This window comes from Cervus elaphus, chromosome 1 (assembly GCF_910594005.1).
Source record: "Cervus elaphus chromosome 1, mCerEla1.1, whole genome shotgun sequence".
NCBI classification, from domain to species: Eukaryota; Metazoa; Chordata; class Mammalia; order Artiodactyla; family Cervidae; genus Cervus; species Cervus elaphus.
The window spans coordinates 26,992,613-27,014,249 of record NC_057815.1 but is presented as its reverse complement, the minus strand read 5'-3'; positions in this window follow the sequence as shown (position 1 = coordinate 27,014,249).

Here is a 21,637-nt window from a genome sequence, read left to right as displayed (position 1 = left end):
TTTGATTTCCTCAGGGTGTATGCCTAGTAGTGGGATTTCTGGGTCATGTTGTGGCTTTATTCCTAGTTTTTCAAGTTTAATGATACACGCAACAGAAACATGATGAGAAACTCTGGCTTAGAGTAAGACCCTGGAAGTAGGTGACCGACGTGAATTCTGCTGGCATAAGGTAAGAAAATTAGAGGCTAGGATGTTGGATGGAAATATGAGAACTGGTAATCTAAATAATTATCTTCAATTAAAAATTAACCATAGATTTATAAGTGAGAGAGAGGAAATATACAGTTTGCATTCTTTTCAAGTGACTGTGGAACAATTACCAAATTTTGTAAGTTTTATACTCATAGTGAATATGTAGTCTGAGTAAACTAATAAGATTAAATAGGGAATCAATAAGAATAAGATAACTGCAAAATCCATAATATTTGGAAATTAAATAATGTATCTTTACCTAATACATGGGTCAAAAAATGTCATAGGAAAAATTATTAAATATTTTGAATCAAATATAAATGAAAAATTATATTCCCAATTTGTGATGATAAAGCTTAGACAGAAAAGGAATTTTACACATTAAAGATAGTGTTGAAAACAATATGTGAATAAAAGAAAGCAAGTTAACATAAAATCAATTATAATGGAAAAATGGAGAGCTAAGATTTTTTTTCAGTTAAAAGACTAATACAAATGATACATTCATTGGCTAATCTGAGACATACATTATCAACACAAAGAATATAAACAGGTGCACCACTGCAGACAGAAGAAATAAACTCAGGAGAGCAACTTCATGCTAACAAAGAAAATAAATTAGATGAAGTAGAAATTGATCTAGAAAAATATAAATTTTAAAATGTGAAACAAGAATAAATAGTAGTATCTGAACAATCCTGTGTTTCTGTGTCTGTTTAAAAAATTAGGGTATTACTAATAAACTTCCCACAAATAAACTACAGTACAAGATGATTTCACTATTGAAAACAATTAAAGTAGGAAATACATGAAGAATCAAACATGATATTTGATCTACAAAAAAAATTCAACATGGATTGTAGATATAAATGCAAGAGGTAAAACAGCTTCTTGATCAGTATCAGAAGAGAGCATTTTTATTATCTTGCAGAGGTGAGCAGGTATAATATGTATTTGACAGGACATAGAAAACAATAACAATAAAGGAAAATAAATAAATATTTATAAAATTAAAAGCATAGTCATCAAAGCATACCAATAATGAAACAAAAAAATAAGTTAAATAATGGGAAAAGATATTGCAAGACAATATCAGAGATAATACTCATATACAGAATATGCAAGGAACTTCCAAAAATTATTCAGAAATAGAAAACCACTTCAAATTTGTCACAAGTATTAACCAAGTCTTTATACAAAGAACTTATTTAAAAATTCAATCAGCATATTCAGCTCAGTAAAGTCACTCAGTTGTGTCCAATTCTTTGCCAGCCCATGGATTGCAGCACACTAGGCCTGCCTGTCCATCACCAACACCTGGAGTTTACTCAAACTCATATCCATTGAGTTGGTGATACCATCCAAACATCTCATCCTCTGTCATCCCCTTCTCCTCCCACCTTCAATCTTTCCCAACATCGGGGTATTTTCCAAAGAGTCAATTCTTTGAATCAAGTGGTCAAGGTATTGGAGTTTCAGCATCAGCTTCAGTCCTTCCAATGAATATTCAGGACTGATTTCCTTCAGGACAGACTGGTTGGATGTCCTTGCAGTCCAAGGGACTCTCAAGAATCTTCTCCAGCACCACAGTTCAAAAGTGTCAATTCTTCGGTGCTCAGCTTTCTTTATAGTTCAACTGTCACATCCATATATGACTACTGGAAAAACAATAGCCTTGACTAAATGGAATTTTGTTGGCAAAGTAATGTCTCTGCTTTTTAATATGCTATCTAGGTTTGTTATAACTTTTCTGCCAAGGAGCAAGTATCTTTAAATTTCATGGCTGCACTCACCATCTGAAGTGATTTTAGAGCCCCCAAAAAGAAAGTCTCTCACTGTTTCCATTGTTTCCCCATCTATTTGCCATGAAGTGATGGGCTCAGATGCCATGATCTTCATTTTCTGAATGTTGAGTTTTACGCCAACTTTTTCACTCTCCTCTTTCACTTTCATCAAGAGGCTCTTTAGTATTTCTTCACTTTCTGCCATAAGGGTGGTGTCATCTGCATATCTGAGGTTATTGATATTTCTCCCAGAAATTTTAATTCCAGCTTGTGCTTCCTCCAGCCAAACCTTTCTCATGATGAAATAAGTTGGGTGACAATATAAAGCTTTTGCATAGTCCTTTCCTGATTTGGAACCAGTCTATTTTTCCAGGTTTTTCCAGTTCTAACTGTTGCTTTCTGACCTGCGTACAGATTTCTCATGAGGCAGGTCAGGTAGTCTGGCATTCCCATAGCTTTAAGAAGTTTCCACAGTTTGTGGTGACCCACACAGTCAAAGTCAGTGGCATGGTCAATAAAGCAGAAGTAGATGTTTTACAGGAACTCTCTTGCTTTTTTCATGATCCAATGGATATTGGCAATTTGATCTCTGGTTCCTCTGCCTTTTCTAAGTCTAGCTTGAACATCTGGAAGTTCACGGTTCATGCACTGTTGAAGCCTGACTTGGAGAATTTTGAGCATTGCTGTGCTAGCGTGGGGGATGAGTGCAATTGTGTGGTAGTTTGAAAATTCTTTGGCATTGCCTTCCTTTGGGATTGGAATGAAACTAACCTTTTCCAGTCCTGTGGCCACTGCTCTGTTTTCCACATTTGCTTGCGTATTGAGTGCAGCACTTTCAGAGCATCATCTTTCAGGATTTGAAATGGCTCACCTGGGATTCCATCACCTTGACAAGCTTTGTTCATAGTCATGATTCCTAAGGCCCACTTGACTTCACATTCCTAGATGTATGGCTCTAGGTGAGTGATCACACCATCGTGATTATCTGGGTCATGAAGATTTTTTTGTATAGTTCTTCTGTGTATTATTACCACTTCATCTTAATATTTTCTGCTTCTGTTAGTTCCCTACCATTTCAGTTCTTTATTGTGCCCATCTTTGCATGAATGTACCCTTGGTATCTCTAATTTTCTTGGGGAAATCCCTAGTCTTTCCCATTCTATTGTTTTCCTCTATTTCTTTGCATTGATCACTGAGGAAGTGATTTCTTTCTTATATCTCCTTGTTTATTCTGTGGAAATCTGCCTTCAAATAGGAATACCTTTCCTTTTCTCCTTTGCCTTTTGCTTTTCTCAGCTATTTGTAAGTTCTTGTCAGACAACCATTTTGCCTTTTTGCATTTCTTTTTCTTGGAGACAATCTTGATCCCTGCCTCCTGCACAATGTCATATACCTCTGTCCATAGTTCTACAGGCAGTCTATCAGATCTAATCCCTTAAATCTATTTGTCACTTCCACTAAAATTGTAAGGGATTTGATTTAGGTCATACCTGAATGGCCTAGGGTTTTCCCTACTTTATTCAATATAAGTCTGAATTTGTCAATAAGGAGTTCAGGATCTGAGCCACAGTCAGCTCCTGGTCTTATTTTTTCTCTCTGTATAGAGCTTCTCCATCTTTGGCTGCAAAGAATATAATCAATCTGATTTCATTATTGATCATCTAGTGATGTTCATATGTAGAGTCTTCTCTTGTGTTGTTGGAAGAGGGTGTTTGCTATGACCAGTGCATTCTCTTGGCAAAACTGTATTAGCCTTTGCTCTGCTTTATTCTGAACTCCAATGCCAAATTTCCCTGTTACTCCAGGTATTTCTTGACTTCTTACTTTTGCATTCCAGTCTCTTATAATGAAAAGGACATCTTTTTTGGATGTTCTAAAAGGTCTTGTAGGTCTTCATAGAACCTTTCAACTACAGCTTCTTCAGCGTTACTGGTTGGGGCGTAGGCTTGGATTACTGTGATATTGAATGGTTTGCCTTGGAAACAAACAGAGATCATTCTGTCGTTTTTGAGATTGCATCCAAGTACTGCATTTCAGACTCTTGTTGGCTATGAGGGCTACTTCATTTCTTCTAAGGGATTTGTACCCACAGTAGTAGATATAATGGTTATCTGAGTTAAATTCACTCATTCCAGTCCATTTTATTTCACCGATTCGTAAAATGTTGATGTTCACTCTTGCCGTCTCCTGTTTGACTACTTCCAATTTGCTTTGATTCATGGACCTAATATTCCAGGTTCCTATACAAATATTGCTCTTTACAGCATCAGAATTTACTTCCACCACCAGTCATATCCACAACAGTGTTATTGTTGCCTTGGGTCTGTCTCTTCATTCTTTCTGGAATGTTTCTCCACTGATCTCCAGTAGCATATTGAGCACCTACTGACCTGGGGAGTTCATCTTTCAGTGTCCTATCTTTTTGCCTTTACATACTGTTCATGGGGTTCTCAAGGCAAGAATACTGAAGTGGTGTGCTATTCCCTTCTCTAGAGCCACACATCCAATCAGCATACTGGAGAAATGCAAATGAAGATCATAATAATATATGATTAAGCATAAAAGAGGATTCTGCATTGTCAATAATATTCTATACATTGATCTGATAAGTAGACAGATACAATTTTTATTCTCATTTTCAAATAAGAAAAACTAAAATCACAGCCATTAGATTAATTACGCAAGTCACAGAGTCAGTGGATGAAGAATACAAAGGATGCAAAGTCTGATTTTCTGATAGTAACCATTGACTTCCGGAAATGCAGGCTAGGGACATCAGTTGAAGGTATGGGAATCTGAAAGATGGGTGTACAGAAAGAATGACGTAGTAGTGCATGCGTGTCCTTAGTCTTTCAGTCGTGTTTGACTCCGCAACCCCGTGGACTGTAGCCCGCCAGGCTCCTTTGTCCATGAGATTCTCCAGGCAAGAATACTGGAGTGTGTAGCCATGCCCCCTTCCAGGGGATCTTCCCAACCCGGGGATCAAACCCAGGTCTCCTGCATTGCAGGCAGATTCTTTACCATCTGAGCCACCAGGAAAGCCCATGAATACTGGAGTGAGAAGACTATCCCTTCTCCAGGGGATCTTCCTGGCCCAGGGAGTGAACCGGGGTTTCCTGCATTGCAGGTGGTTTCTTTACTAGCTGAGTTAGGAGGGAAGCCCTTTAGTAGAGCATAAGAATATCTGATTAACTGGAACAATCCACTCCTGGGTTCATGCTAGATACCAGAATATTCTTTACCGATTTAAAGTTATGAAACTATGTAATTTGGTATTCAGTGGTTTCCAAGTCACAGTCTCAGAAACAATATATTATCTTTCAGTAATGGGGAAAAACTGACTGACAGACAGTGAGAATGACTTATATCATTCATTACTCAGGGATCTAGGATGGAAAATCGTATAAGTCGCTGCCCTACAAACCTATTTCCCTATCTCTTAGAAAATAGTGTTTTCATAATAAAGGTTGACACTGAGTCAAGTATGCTTGTTTTAAAATGGCTATGTGAGCTCTGATTTTAGATCTCTGCATATGTCTTGAATTGTGACTATTCAAGACCCAGAAGAATCTATATTGCAAAAGCAAGCACTTTAACAAAAAGCATTTTTTGTTTTTTCTTGGCACTCTTATTGTATTTACTGCCATCTATTTTCACATTAACGTTTCTGACTTAAGTTCTTTATAGTCAATCACATAAAACAATGACTATTTAAATAATACTTCTTTTAAATAAAAAGAGACATAATAAATGAAAGATAATGTTTTTATTCTTTAGAGAAAAAGCTGTTCTATTGAGAAGGAAGTTAATATTTTGAGATTTAAATTTGTACTTCTTTTTCTTTAATTTCTATGCATTTTAATTGCATGTTTATGTTTTTAGCAAAGTTAAGCTGGATTCATCTAAGTTTTTATTTTGTCATTAATTTTGTGTGATTGAACAGAGAGTTAAAAGAAAAATGATGCCTTTTTGGCTCACTATTCAAATTCAAATGTGCATGCTCCCTCTTCTGTAAAGCTGTCTTGTAAGTAGTGTTATTAATTCTCTGTTATCGTAGTGCACTGAACACAACAGCATTCAACATTTAAATACAGTAATGTAATTAAGTGCTTATAGATACTGTTCATAACCAGTATTTTTCTTCAGGTATTATTTAATCTTTCTGCATTTCTACTTCCTATGAAAGTACCTGATTTACACAAAAAATCATTTCAAGTGTGCCAAGTGCATGAATGCAAATCTATTTCCCTCAAAACTCTCAATGTGGAAAAGACAGCCATATAGTGGAAAGAGATTAATAGTTGATATACAAAGGATTGGTCATTGAATGTTTCAGAAGAGATAGCTGAAGATTAGAGGGATTAAGTCATATGTCTAGGAATGTGCAATTATAAGGTGACAGAATCCTGACTGGTACTGATGCAATGATACTGCAATTTGCCTTTGACACATATATCCAATAATTGTTTGCTGAAAAGTTGCAAAACCTCCTTTCTCTATTGTTCCTTAACCAAGTCCTTTTAATATCCTTTATTTTTCCTAAGATTTTTTATATACTTTTGCTTAGTGAAATCATCCAAATAACATGAAACATGTTCAATTAAAGAATGCATATTTAAAAATTACAAAAACTGTTCTATAATGTTTTGTTATTTTTATGTGCCTTCCCATACTTCTAGTTTGACAATCACAATATCCCAACGTTTGGGACTCTTGCTTCCTTTTTATGGAGGAGAATGGCATGAAGAAATTACAATATTTGCCTAAAGTCAGATAATTGGTGCTTTTAAAATTTCGAATTTAAGGAAGTCAGCAACTGTTATAGCACCTCTAACCAGATATAAAGACATCTCTCTTTCTCCCTCTGTCCAACTCCCTTTTGCCCACCCATCTTTGCTTGTTAATGCATTGTTCATCAAGCTTAAAACATTGATAGACTTAATTCATACTTTTATGAATCAATTGTCTCACCATAATAATTATAATATGATGTCAAAGTACTCAGTATATGTAAGACTAATATAGAAAATATTTAAAGTGGCTGAGACATGTTTCTATTACAAGTATTTACATTAATGTAGGAGTAAAAAAACTTTATAGCAGTATTCATATATTAGCATTTTCAAAGACAAAAATAATTGAACTCAAATGACTTCTACTTTTATATTAAGCACACATCAGAGATTTAATAGTCAAGAAGCAATTTTAAGAATAAGGCAAAATATTAACTTGCCTAAAAGTGTAGGATGCCGCTATTGTTTCTCAGATACTTTTCAACTTTAGTGCAGTCGATGAGGTTAAGCATTTGAGTCTGTGCCTTGTCACATATTTCAGAGCTTTGAGAATATGATCCTGTCAATTGTAAGAACTGTGCCTCAGACTTACTGGTTTTAACTTCCTATGTATTTAAACATTAAAATTATGTGTCTGACTCTAGTGTTATACCAGAATTAATGACACAAATAATACAGTACAAGCTAATTGTACTGCATACATAATATCTTAGGGTTTTTAAGACTATTTATTTACATAATTTTATTAAATAGCTACAACAATCCTAGGAGATAAACACTAATGTTATTCCCACTTTATAGATGAGAAAAATGAAGTTGGAGGAAGTTGAGAGTTTGTTCAAAATCATGCAGCTTTCTAAGCATTGTAGCTAAAATTTAAACTCTAAAAGTTTATTTTCAAAGCCAATTTTCTTAATATATTGTTATCTTTATCAAGCATATTTATTTTTGTATAAACATATAATAAAAATTAAAAAAAAAAAACAGAAAATAAGGAAAAAGCCCCCGAAATGCAAACAGTTATGTAATACATGGCGGTTTAACTAGACATATCAGAAATAAAGTGGTCACCAATAAATTTTATTAATACAGTTGGAAGGCCATTAAATTTTTTTCAGTGTGTTTCAGAAGTGAAGAAAGATGAGAAATAATAGAAAGTTAGAGTGAAACAAGAATATTAGTCTAAACAAGAAAGTTAGTGTAAAACAAAGGATATTACCCGCTATCCAATTCTACAAGGATTAAATCATTAGCCAATGTAGTCACAGACCAACAGTGCACCCTGTGAGAAATTCAGGACTAAACACAGGATGAAACACTCTACCTCTCAGAAAAACAGGCATCAGATAGAAGTACATTTCATAAGGAGTTTTAATGAACTCAGATTCTTGTATATTCCCACAGAACGAAAGGTACTAAAATCAGTGAGATATCTGTTTCCATTAGAGTAACCTCCTATGAAAATGCCTGCTTTACTGTGTGTATCCTTTGGCCAAAAAGTCATATGTGTTGTATGTGCTAAGTTGTTGCAGTCATGTCTGATTCTGCAACTCTAAGGACTGCAGCCCGCCAGGCTCCTCTGCTGGTGGAATCCTCCAGTAAAGAGTACTGGAGTGGGTTCTCGTGACTTCTTCCAGGGGATTTTCCTGACGCATGGATTGAACACATGTCTCTTACTTCTGCATTGGCAAGCATGTTCTTTGCCACCAGCATCACCTGGGAAGCCCCCACAAGTCATGTATATACTGGTTTGTTTCCCTACCTATTTGGAGTAGAACTACTAAGAGGCTATTTCTTGGGTTATAGTTCTCAGTAAGGTCCGTCTAGTCAAGGCTATGGTTTTTCCAGTGGTCATGTATGGATGTGAGAGTTGGACTATAAAGAAAGCTGAGCACCAAAGAATTGATGCTTTTGAACTGTGGTGTTGGAGAAGACTCTTCAGAGTCCCTTGGACTGCAAGGAGATCCAACCAGTCCATGCTAAAGGAGATCAGTCCTGGGTGTTCATTGGAAGGAGTGATGCTGAAGCTGAAACTCCAATACTTGGGCCACCTGATGAGAAGAGCTGACTCATTGGAAACGACCCTGATGCTGGGAAAGATTGAGAGCAGGAGGAGAAGGGGATGACAGAGGATGAGATGGTTGGATGGCATCACCCACTCGATGGACATAGGTTTGGGTGGACTGCAGGAGTTGGTGATGGACAGGGAGGCCTGGTGTGCTTGGTTCATGGGGTCGCAAAGAGTCAGAAACGACTGAGCAACTGAACTTTACTGAACTGAGGGTTCCAGGATAAAATTGAAACTCATAGTTCTTAATATTGTCTTTTTTTCTTTTAGTTGACGTTAATGATGATGAACAAAACCCATTTTCTAGAGAAGAGAGACCTCTCAAGTGTGTGCTTTCCGAAAGAGTGTGAAATGTTATAGAGCCTTTAAAATTGTATGTGAGAGATATATCAAAGTAAATGTTTTAAATATATGTTAAATAGGACAGAGGCATGCATTTCAAATGATCTTAAAATATTAAGAGAAAGAATGTTGAAAGGAAACATTAAAATATTAATTAAATTAACTCAACAATAAATTAAAGGGAAAAAGTCACAAAAACTGCTACATTTTTTCTTCAAATTGGCCACACTAAATGCGTATTACTTCTATAATTTCTAAAACAAATACAGAAAAAATACAGAAATCAGTAGCATGTAATTCCTACAGTAATTGCACAGTTCTAATGTTCTTATTTGACTCTTTTTAAATAAGCAGCTTTTCTATAGAAAAGTCTCTCTGCACTGTGATTTCATTGGCACCTGTTTTGGTTGGCTTCTTTCATAAGTAAAAAGTAGATACAATCATTTCATAAGGAATGATTGTTTATACTAATATATTGTTTGAAAGAAAAAATAATCAAATATCTTTTTGATACTAGATAATTTTATCATTTAAAATATCTCTTTAAATAGTATACTGGGGGAATTCCCTGATCGTCCAATGGTAAAGACTGTGCTTCCACAACTGGGGGCACAGGTTCAATCCCTGGTTGGGAAGCCCAGATTTTGCATGCTGTGTGGCATTGCAAAATAAATAAGTAAATAGTATACCAATCATACAAATTTAAGCATTGAAATTTAAAAAAATTATATGGCATTGCCACTCATTAAATGATTATTCACTAATAATGTCTATGATTTACTGTGTAACAAATGTAATGCCAGATGCTAAGAATACAATGATTTATAAAAGGTAATAAAAAAATCCTGAAGTAGATTATAATTCATTGTAAGAAACAGAATAATAGACTAAATAGGAAATTGTAATATTTGGTGATAAGGTCTCTGACACAGAGGGTAAACAGAGGGATTAAAACTTAGACTTCAAGGCTATGGTTTTCTCTGTTACACAATTATATGTCAATAATACATTGAAATAAATTTGAGAACACCATAAACAAGACCTGCATGGACAACAAAAGCTTTCCATGTTTTACAAATATTTTGAAAAGAACTACACATTCTCAAAGCAATGTTGTGTAAAATATTTTGTTCAAATAAAAAGTACTTGTCATTTGAATTTTGTGTGAAAATTCCATTGATCAAATAACTCTTTAATACTGTCAATAGCCTCATCTTTAAATTCTGAAGATAATGACATATAGTATGCATAATTTAAAGATGTCTCCAGAGATCTATCATTATCTTCTATTCTCGTATTTACTTATAAAATTATCTCATTTATATGATAATCTTATGTATATCATATATTATTATGTATGAGATAGCGATTATCACATATTGTAATTTTATATGAATACATATCATAACAATATACATATATGCTATATGCTAAGTCGCTTCAGTCATGTCCGACTCTTTCCAATGCTATGGACTGTAGCCCTCCAGGCTCTTCTGACCATGGGATTTTCCAGGCAAGAATACTGGAGTGGGTTGCCTTTTCCTTCCCCAGGAGATCTTCCCAACTCAGGGATTAAAACCTCATCTCCTCTGGCTCCTTCTTTGCAGGCAGATTCTTTACTGCTGAGACACCAGGAAAGTCAAATTATATATATATATATATATATATATATATAATATATATTTTATATGTATACCAGGTTTTCTTTAGTAGATCTAAAGAGATCACCAGGTTATCTTTAGTAGATCTAAAGAGAAGGGGTCTCTAAACACATATTCCACTCTACTCAATCAAAAGTAAGCCAAACTATTTTATGTGAAACTCATAATCTAAAATGATAAGAAATCTTAAAATTTGACTAAGCTTATGTGAGTTGTTAGGAAAAGTTATACTATAGTTTGATCTAAATGAAACAAAGGAAAGGAAAGACCAAATATTCACTGAATCTTTTTTTTATATCGTGACTTATGTTCCGTTCAGTTGCTCAGTCGTTTCTGACTCTTTGGGACCTCATGGACTGCAGTATGCCAGGCTTCCCTGTCCATCACCAACTCCCGGAGCTTACTCAAATCATGTCCATTGAGTCGGTGATGTCGTTCAACCATCCTGTCCTCTGTGATCTCCTCCTCCTGTCTTCAATCTTTCCCAGCATCAGGGTCTTTTAAATGAGGCAATTCTTCATATCAGATGGCCAAAGTTTTGAAATTTCAGCTTCAGCATCAGTCCTTCCAATGAATATTCAGGACTTATTTCCTTTAGAATAGACTGGTTAGATCTCCTTGCACTCCAAGAGAGTATCAAGAGTCTTCTCCAACACCACAGCTCAAAAGTATCATTTCTTTGGCACTCAGCTTTCTTATGTGGCTTATGACAAATATCTGTAAATATCATTTCATTTAATCAATATTAAATATTTTATTAGAAGACCACTAAATAACCTATAATACAATATCAATATCAGATGAGAAGACTGAAAACCAGAAGCATAAACTGAAATCTTCCAGAAGTCTTGAATCTTTTTTAGCAATTTTCTTTTCTTCTTCAATTTCAAGTTGATGACCAGAAAGACTGATTTACAATGTTATTTCCACCACAAGTATTGATTTGCATACTTAAATTTATAGCAAATGAGGTTTAAATGCATCTGGAAAAACTCTGTAGAAAGGTGTATGCTCTTTTGAAATATATATAGTATTTTAAATTGCACACATATATGTCTAAACACACACATACACAAACCCACATGATTTAAGAAATGAAAACCCAACTTACAATAGTGTCCTCTATTAAGTTTGCACAGATGGCATATTTTTTGTTGAGATGTAGTTAGACTGATCTTAGTGACCTAACTACCCTCTTATTATGCTAGAAAATATCCAAAACATTCAGTGAAAAAGCTTACACAACAGAAAAACATAATGCCATTATAAAGACCATATGTTAAAAAAACTTCCCCTAATGAAGACCCTGAATTTCTTACCTAGAGCCCTTTTTTTCTTTTTCCTTGGACAAAAATATCCTATGAAATCCTCTTTATCTTCAATAATGAATATATCAACCATCTACACCCACTGGAAAGGAAGCACAGTTCCCCCAAACTCCTGTACTTCTAAATTCAAACTCCATGACATAATTGAAATAGCTGCTGGAAGAGCCATTTCCATATCACACAGTGTGTTTTTGATCTTAGATTTTCTTTCCAGGTAAATTTAGAGTAAAATTTCCATATATAATCACAAAGGGGACAATGTACAATCATAGGCACCAGTGATTTTGTGGGGACCATGTACCATTTTTTTTCCTTTCCCTGCAATGGATCTGAGGAGCAGTACCTATTTGGTTCGTTTATAAATAGATGATTCTTGGTGCTTAGTTCACAACTTCCAAGGGGGTCACTGATCACCTACTTTTCCTTAAGGCATTCTGCTGCTGCCTGGGCTCTCAGAATTGCTGGGCTCACATCCCAGGACATCTGGGCAATCTTCAACACCCAAGCCAAGACTCTCCATCTACAATAAATTTTGTCAGGTAATAAAAAGAATAAACTAAATCTTAACAAAATTGCCCTGAATATTTTAAGTGTTACTTGTACTGTCCTTAACAGTCAAATTTTTACCAAGAGCAAAATAAAACGTTCAAAAGCAAAAGAGATGGAAACACTGTCCACAGAGAGGAAAGAACTTATCATTTTTTAGTGGCTTTGCTGTTGATGTCACTACATCCATTCAAGGAAATTTTACTCTGGCTTTGCATGCCTTAGCAACTAAGAGGAATGGGAAGACGACATTCCTTTTCCATTCGTTAATCAAATATTTAATTAATACTAGGCACAGTGCTAATAAATCTTTATTCTCTAATTGTGTTTACAATCATTTTTGTATAAAATTGGAATACATACAAAGTCCTGATTGGGAAGGTTCTACATTGTGCCAATATAAAAAATAAAGTAAAAATTGCAGTATCATTCCATGGGTACTTTGTAGATAATTTGTTAGAACAGTTAGTACTTACTCTGTGGCCTTAATCTGCAAATAAATCATCCATCTTGTTTGAAATTAAAACATAATTTTACTGGAAAAGTTTTCTTCCATTTACAAAGGTATAGCCAATGCAAATGACAAAAATGAGGAAGTGTATAGATTATTTAACATAAAGAATCCAAGTCCCTCTGTTTGATAACCAATTCTCTGAAGCTATCTTAAGCGAAATACGTTATATTTTCCTGTTCTTTGTCTCTTATATGTGACCAACATTTGTAAGACATGAAGATAGTGAGGTTACTACAGAATTTACATTTAATAATTATTAATTCACATATCCAGAATCAATTGTGGGCATAGCATAATATGCAGAGTCAGAAAAACAACTCAATAAATACTATGAGCAATCTGTATTCAAGATACTGATACAGTATATAATGTACTTTTTGGGAATTTTTATTGAAACAGCATGATAAAAGATGAGTTTATGTTGTATTCATGGAAGTGATGGGGACTTCTGATAAATACAAGTAATAAAAGTAAAGTGGCTTAGACATTATTGCCTACATTGGATGCAAGACCCTTGTAAAGCACACTCTCCCAGTTGACCTGTCTCCCTACCTTTGACATCAAATTCCTCTAAATTGCTGGCATGGCCTTTAGAATCTAAGAGTTAAAAGGTGACTACTTGAGGCTGATGTATTTTTAATAATGGCAACCCTGAGATACATCATGGCAGAAATTGCATCTGATGCCAGGGTGATTAGCATATGTTCCAGCTGCAGCCAGCCCTTCTGCTGATTTCCCCAATGAACTGTGAACCTCAGAAGCGTTTTGCTGACCTTGTATTGAATGTGCTTTTCCAGAACTCCCAGCTGGAAAGATACAAAATATATTTAACTCACAGTGGCAGCTGTCTTTTGCTTACTGGTGAATTTGGGTGATAGTAACACTTGGATCCAAATAATAGCAATATCATCTTGGATGGAAAGAGATAGTAAATTTCTTAGAGAAATAGATATCTAAGTTGTAACTATAAATTAACAATCTGAATTTTAAAACCTGTACCAGAATTTGTCATCCAATATTGTGAATTTGTTCAGAATAGTCGCTTGCAATGACTGTCTATTTGTCCCAATGCTGCTACCATTGATATAGACAGTTTTGGGACATTGAATTTTATTGCTTAAAAATCTCTTAGTAATTTAAATAAATCACCTTCATTTACATATTTCTTCCATTATAATCAGTATTAATTCTACAAATAAATGTTAACTACTTTGGAATTACAAGGAGCTGTACTAGTAAGATACTAAAATAGAATTCTAAACTATTTTTATGAAAGGTCAGTCTTCTGCTATAGTTTATATTATAAAATACTTTATATATGTATCATATTATAAATGTTATACTATGTATTTTATACTATAAAACTCTACTATATTTTATAAATGTCATATCCTTCTGTTAAAATCAAATTATTCCAAGGGGCACATTAGGTAAATCTATAATTTCTATTAGTGTACTGTTCTTAGTACATTAATGCATCAAGTATTGAGTGCTGCACTCAATAGGCCAGTAAATTTGGAAAACTCAGCAGTGGCCAGAGGACTGGAAAAGCTCAGTTTTCATACCGATCTCAAGGAAGGGCACTGTCAAAGAATCTTCAAACTACCACAGAATTGCAATCATTTTACACTCTAGCAAGGTAATGCTCAAAATCCTTCAAGTTAGGCTTCAACAGTATGTGAATGGGGAACTTCCAGATGTACAGGCTGTATTTAGAAAATGCAGAGGAGTTATCAAATAGCCAACATTCATTGAATAATAGAAAAAGCAAGAGAATTCCAGAAAAACATCTATTTCTGCTTCATTGACTACATAAAGCCTTTGCCTGTGTGGATCACAACAAACCGGAAAAATCTTAAGAGATGGGACTATCAGACCACCTTACGTGCCTCCTGAGAAATTTGTATTCAGGTCAGGAAGCAACAGTTAGGACTGGACATGGGACAACAAACTGGTTACAAATTGGGAAAGGAGTATGTCAGGCTGTATATTATCACCCTGTTTATTTAATTTATATGCAGAGTACATCATGAGAAACACTGAGCTGGATGAAGCACAAGCTGGAATCAAGATTGCCAGGAGAAATATCAATAACCTCAGATATGCAGATGACATCTCCCCTATGGCAGAAAGCAAAGAGGAACTAAGCCTCTTGATGAAAGTGAAAAAGGAGAGTGAAAAAGCTGGCTTAAAACTCAACATTCAAAAAGCAAAGATCATGGCACCTGGTCCCATCAATTCATAGCAAATAGTTGGGGAAACCATGGAAACAGTGACAGACTTTATTTTCTTGGGCTCCAAAATCACTGCGGATGGTGACTGCAGCTGTGAAAGTAAAAGACACTTGCTCCTTGGAAGAAAAGCTTTGACCAACCTAGACAGCATATTAAAAAACAGAGATGATACTTTGCTGACAGAGGTTCATACAGTCAAGGCTGTAGTTTTTCCAGTAGTCATGTACAGATGTGACAGTTGGACCATAAAGAAGATTGAGAACCAAAGAATGATGCTTTTAAAATGTGTTGCTGGAAAAGACTCGGGATTCCCTTGGACAACAAAGAGACCCAACCAGTCCATCCTAAAGGGAATCAATCCTGAATATTCATTGAAAGGACTGATGCTGAAGCTGAGGCTCCATCATGTCAGCCACCTAATGCAAAGAGCCAACTCATTGGAAAAGACCTTGATGCTTGGGAAGATTGTAGGCACAAGGAGAAGGGAAATGACAAAAGACACGATGATTGGTTGGCATTGCCAACTCAATGGACATGAGATTTAGCAAGCTCCAGGAGATGGGGAAGGAGAGGGAAGCACTTGAGAAGAGCTGCAGTCCATGGGTTGCAAAGAGTCAGACATGACTGAGCAATTGAACAAGAACAACACTATTCTTAGATTCTTGCGTGAGATGACAGCAAACATAGTGAAAAATTTCATTTAACATTTATATCATTTTGTGAAGGAAAATACTATTTCTATTAAAAACAAAATCTAAAAATAAGTGTCCCATAGTTGAGGCACAGAGATATTGAAACGTTAATTTTTTAATAGGCTAATGTTGTAAAGAAGAATTGGTATTTTTGAACTGTGGTGCTGAGAAGACTCTTGAGAGACCCTTGGACAGCAAGGAGATCAAGCCAGTAAATCTTAAAGGAAATCAATCCTGAATATCCATTGGAAGACCTGATCTGAAGCTGAAAGCTTCAATACTTTGTCCACCTGACACAAAGAGCCTACTTATTGGAAAAGACCATGATTCTGGGAAAGACTGAAGGCAGAAGGAGCAAAGGGTGACAGAGGATGAGATGGTCGAATGGGATCACAGATGCAATGAACATGAACTTGGGAAATCTCTTGTAGATGGGGTGGAGGGCAGGGATGCCTGCTGATCTGCAGTCCATTCGATCACGAAGAATCTGCCATGACTTGGTGACTGAACAGCAACAATATTGTAAAAGGACAACAATAGTCACACATATCTTGAGACTTCTTTCATTCAATCAAATAGTCATTTGACAAATAAGTACTAGTTTATTCAGAGATGGAGACTTTTAGATAAAAATGAGTCAGAAAAACATGGTAATTTGATAGGAGATAAATAAATTCCAGTTTTGGAATTACAGATAGCTCAAAGTATGATCAGACAACATTCACTTAAAGAAGGTCTATAATTGATGACTTCAGCACTAGATGCATGAGACAGCATGCTATAATCCATGGAGAAAGAGAGAGTGAGGGAAGAGAGAGAGACAGGGAAGAATCACTGTCATATGCTATCTGGATGTCTACTGCAGACTGAACACAAGAATGAGTTGCCATAACTATTAATAGCAATAAAGATATTTGGTTTTTTTCACAACTAGGACTACCAGAGAAACCTCATTCATGCTAAAGATAATAAAAAGTTAAATGATACAACTTTTAGAAAAGAATAGGAAGTTCAGTAACAGCATAAATGAAAACTTCACATATGATGAAAGTGACAGCTGACATCAAAGACCAGTTAAAAATACTTGATATTAAATATGTATATAAAGATAAAGGAAATAATGCATAATTTGTGACTATCTCACTCTACACACATAGAAATGAGTTCCAGGAAATTTAACATATAATTCTGAAAAACAAGACTGTATAGCCTTTCCAAAAATATGAACGAATACCTTCATACTGTTATGACTGATAAAAACTTATTAGCACAACAGAAAGGAAATGCAAGCCAAAAACTTAAGCAAAAGGTTAATCCTATTGGAAGATTTTATTGATTATAATATTAGTTATTCATAGTTCTGTTTGCTTGGGGTACATTAGTGAGGAAAGCAAAGATCTTTGCTAATTTAGCACTTATCAGACGAAAGGTGAAATGATTTTCTTAAAAATCACATCATAAGTGTTATTACATAGCATGCTAGGAAGCTATAAATTCTAAAGGGATGTTAAAAATAATCTAGGGTAGAAGGGTCAGCATATGTGAAGTGAGAATTAAGGGCTGTTGCAATTTTAAAAAAGAGTAACCTCTTTAGGTCTTGTTGAAAAGTTGACATTCGAACCAAGATAGGAAAGAGACAAAACATTATGCAAATAACTATGTATTTGAGGAACACTATGAAAATACACATGATTATAGCAAAGTGAGCAAAAAGGGAGACTGTTAGGAACTGATATTCTTAGGAGCTGATGTCAGAAATAAAATGATAACTTGTTCATATGGGACCATTAATTTCTGTGGTATGTTTCAGAAATTCTTTCTTTATTCAAAAATGTTGAGAATGGTTGTATGTATTTTCTTCTCCAATTTAATATTTTGACTTTTACAGTGAAACATTTTGAAATCTGAAATTGATTATATTTTATGATGAGAAGAAATTAATTATAATTGAATTTTTTCTTATGGCAAATCAATTGCCATAAATCTTATTGCAAATCAATCAATTCTTGAATGAGCCCTCCCATCTCCACTGACTTGCAATTCTATTTTTCCCAAATCAATTCATTTACACATATGCTGCATTCTAGGCTGTCTGTTTTACTCCATTTGCTTCACTTGGTCTATTGCTTTGTGTATAGTCTTAATATCTTGCAGCTTTATCATCTACAAAATTGTCTTGTTCCTTTAGTCCTTTTAGATCTTTCATTAAAAAAAGTAGAAACTGATTGCCAAGAACTACCAGAAGCTAAATGCAAACTTCTACCAGAAGTAAGTTTAAAGAATTTGAATGGAATTTCACTGACTTTATAAGTTAGTAAACAAAATCAACATCTTTTGAAAACTGTCTTTCTAAATAATAACTCTATTATAATTCTTCATTCACTTGTACTCTATAAAGTGCCACATTTCTTAAGTTTTTATTTATTCTGTTTTCATTTTCATTCATCTCAATGTATTTTCTAATTTCCTATGTGATTTAATTTTGATAAATTAGTTGTTTAAGGGTCAGTTATTAAATTTCCAAAAATTTGTGAAATATTCAAATTTAGCTGTTTATTTCTAACTTCATTCTGTTGTGGCTGAATAAGGAAGATGTTTTTCATGGTCACTACTTTTCAACTCAATTGAGAATGAATTAGTAGGCTAACATTGTCTATTCTTGAAAATGTCATATACACTTAAGAAGAATATTTATGCCTTGTTGTTGGATAGTGTTCTGTATTTGTGCATTAGATCTATTGAACTAGTTTTATTGTGTTGTGTAGGTCCTCTATTTCCTTCAGTGCAGTTCAGTCGCTCAGTCGTGTCCAACTATTTGAGACCCCATGGACTGCAGCACACTGGGCTTCCCTGTCTATCACCAACTCCCAGAACTTGCTCAAATTCATGCCCATCAAGTCGGTGATGACATCCAACCATCTCATCCTCTGTCGTCCCTTTCTCCTCCTGCCTTCAATATTTCCCAACATCAGAGTCTTTACTAATGAGTCAGTTCTTCACATCAGGTGGCTTAATTATCGGAGTTTCAGCTTCAGCATCAGTCCTTCCAATGAATATTCAGGACTGATTTCCTTTACGATTGACTGGTTTGAATCTCCTTGCAGTCCAAAAGACACTCAAGAGTCTTCTTCGACATCACAGTTCAAAAGTTCAAAAGTATAAATTCTTTAGTGCTCAGCTTTCTTTATATTCCAACTGTCACATCCGTGCATGACAACTGGAAAAACTATGGCTTTGACAAGACAGAACTTTGTTGGCAGAGTAATGTATCTGTTTTTTAATATGCTATCTAGGTTGATCATAACTTTTCATCCAAGGAGCAAGTGTCTTTTAATGTCATGGAAGCAGTCACCATCCACAGTGATTTTGGAGCCCAAGAAAATAGTCTGCCACTGTTTCCATTGTTTTGCCATCTATTTGCCATGAAGTGATGGGACTAGATGCCAACCTTATTTTTTGAATGTTGAGTTTTAAGCCAACTTTTTCACTCTTCTCTTTCACTTTCATCAAGAGGATCTTAGTTCTTCTTCACTTTCTGCCACTTTCTGCCACTTTCTCTCATCTGCATATCTGAAGTTATTGATATTTCTCCTGGCAATCTTGATTCCAGCTTGTGCTTCCTCCAGCCCAGTGTTTCTCATGATGTACTCTGCATATAAGTTATATAAGCAGGGTGACAATATGCAGCCTTGATGTACTCCTTTGCCGATTTGGAACCAATCAGTTTTTCCATGTCCAGATCTAACTGTTGCTTCTTGAACTACATACAGATTTCTCAGAAGGCAGTTCAGGTGACATTCCCATTTCTTTCAGAATTTTCCATAGTTTGTTGTGATCCACACATTCAAAGGCTTTGGCATAGTCAATAAAGTAGAAGCAGATGTTTTTCTGGAACACTCTTGTTTTTTTGATGATTCAAGAGATGTTGGCAATTTGATCTCTGGTTTCTCTGCCTTTTCTAAATCCAACTTGAACACCTGGAAGTTCACAGTTCAGGAGCTGTTGAAGCCTGGCTTGGAGAATTTTGAGCATTACTTTCCTAGCATATGAGATGAGTGCAACTGTGCAGTAGTTTGAACATTCTTTGGCATTGCCTGTCTTTGGATTGGAATGAAAACTGACCTTTTCCTGTCCTGTGGCCACTGCTGAGTTTTCCAAATTTGGCGGCATATTGAGTGTAGCACTTTCACCGCATCATCTTTCAGGATTTGAACTTAACTCAACTGGAATTCCATCACCTCCACTAGCTTTGCTTGTAGTGATGCCTCCTAAGGCCCACTCGACTTTGCATTCCAGGATGTTTAGCTGAGTGATCACACCATCGTGATTATCTGGCTCATGAAGACCTTTTTTATATAGCTCTGTGTATTCTTGCCACCTCTACTTAATATCTTCTGCTTCTGTTAGCTCCATAACATTTCTGTTCTTTAATATTCCATTGGTATCTTGAATTTTCTTGAAGAGATCTCTAGTCTTTCCCATTCTATTGTTTTCCTCTATTTTGCATTCATCACCGAGGAAAGCTTTCTTATCTCTCCTTTCTATTCTCTGGAATTCTGTATTCAAATGGGTATATCTTTCCTTTTCTCCCTTGCCTTTCACTTCTCTTTTCTCAGCTATTTATTTGGCCTCCTCAGACAACCATTCTGCCTTTTTGCATTTCTTTTTCTTGGGGATGGTCTTGATCACCACCTCCTGTAAAATGCCATGATCCTCTGTCCATAGTTTTTCAGGCACTCTGTCTATCAGACCTAATCCCTTGAATCTATATGTCACTTCTGCTGTATAATCATAAGGGATTTTATTTAGATCACACCTGTATGGTATAGTGGTTTTCCCTACTTTCTTCAATAGAAGTCTCTATTTGGCAATAAGGAGTTCATGATCTGAGCCACGGTAAACTCCATTTTCTTACTTATTTCTGTGTTTCAAACCATTAAAGAAAATACCTAATATTTTGAATATATTGAACTATCTGTTTGGATAGAACTGCCTATTTCTATCATTAGTTCTGTCAGGTTTTACTTCATATATTTTGATGACATTATTACTATGTAAATGTCTATAATTTGTACATCTTTTACTGCATTGTATTAATATATAATGTCCTTGTCTCTTATGTATTTTTCTGATATATAACCATTTTTGTCTGATATTTGTATAGCCATTCCTGCACCCTTTCGACTGCTACTTACATGGAATACCTTTTGAATCCTTTCAATTTTAACACATTTGTGTCTCTAGATCTACAGTGAATCTCTTGTTAAAAATATCTTCTGGGACCACATGTTTTTATCCAGTCTGTAAGTTTGTGTTTTGATTGAATATTTAATTCATTTACATTTGAATAATTATCGATAAGGAGGGACTGATTTCTATCATTTTTCATTTGTTTTCTTTTTACCTTGTAGGTTTTTGTTCCTAATTTCCTCCATTACTATGCTACTTGGGGTTTTGATGAAGTGTTTAATTTCTGTGTTCTT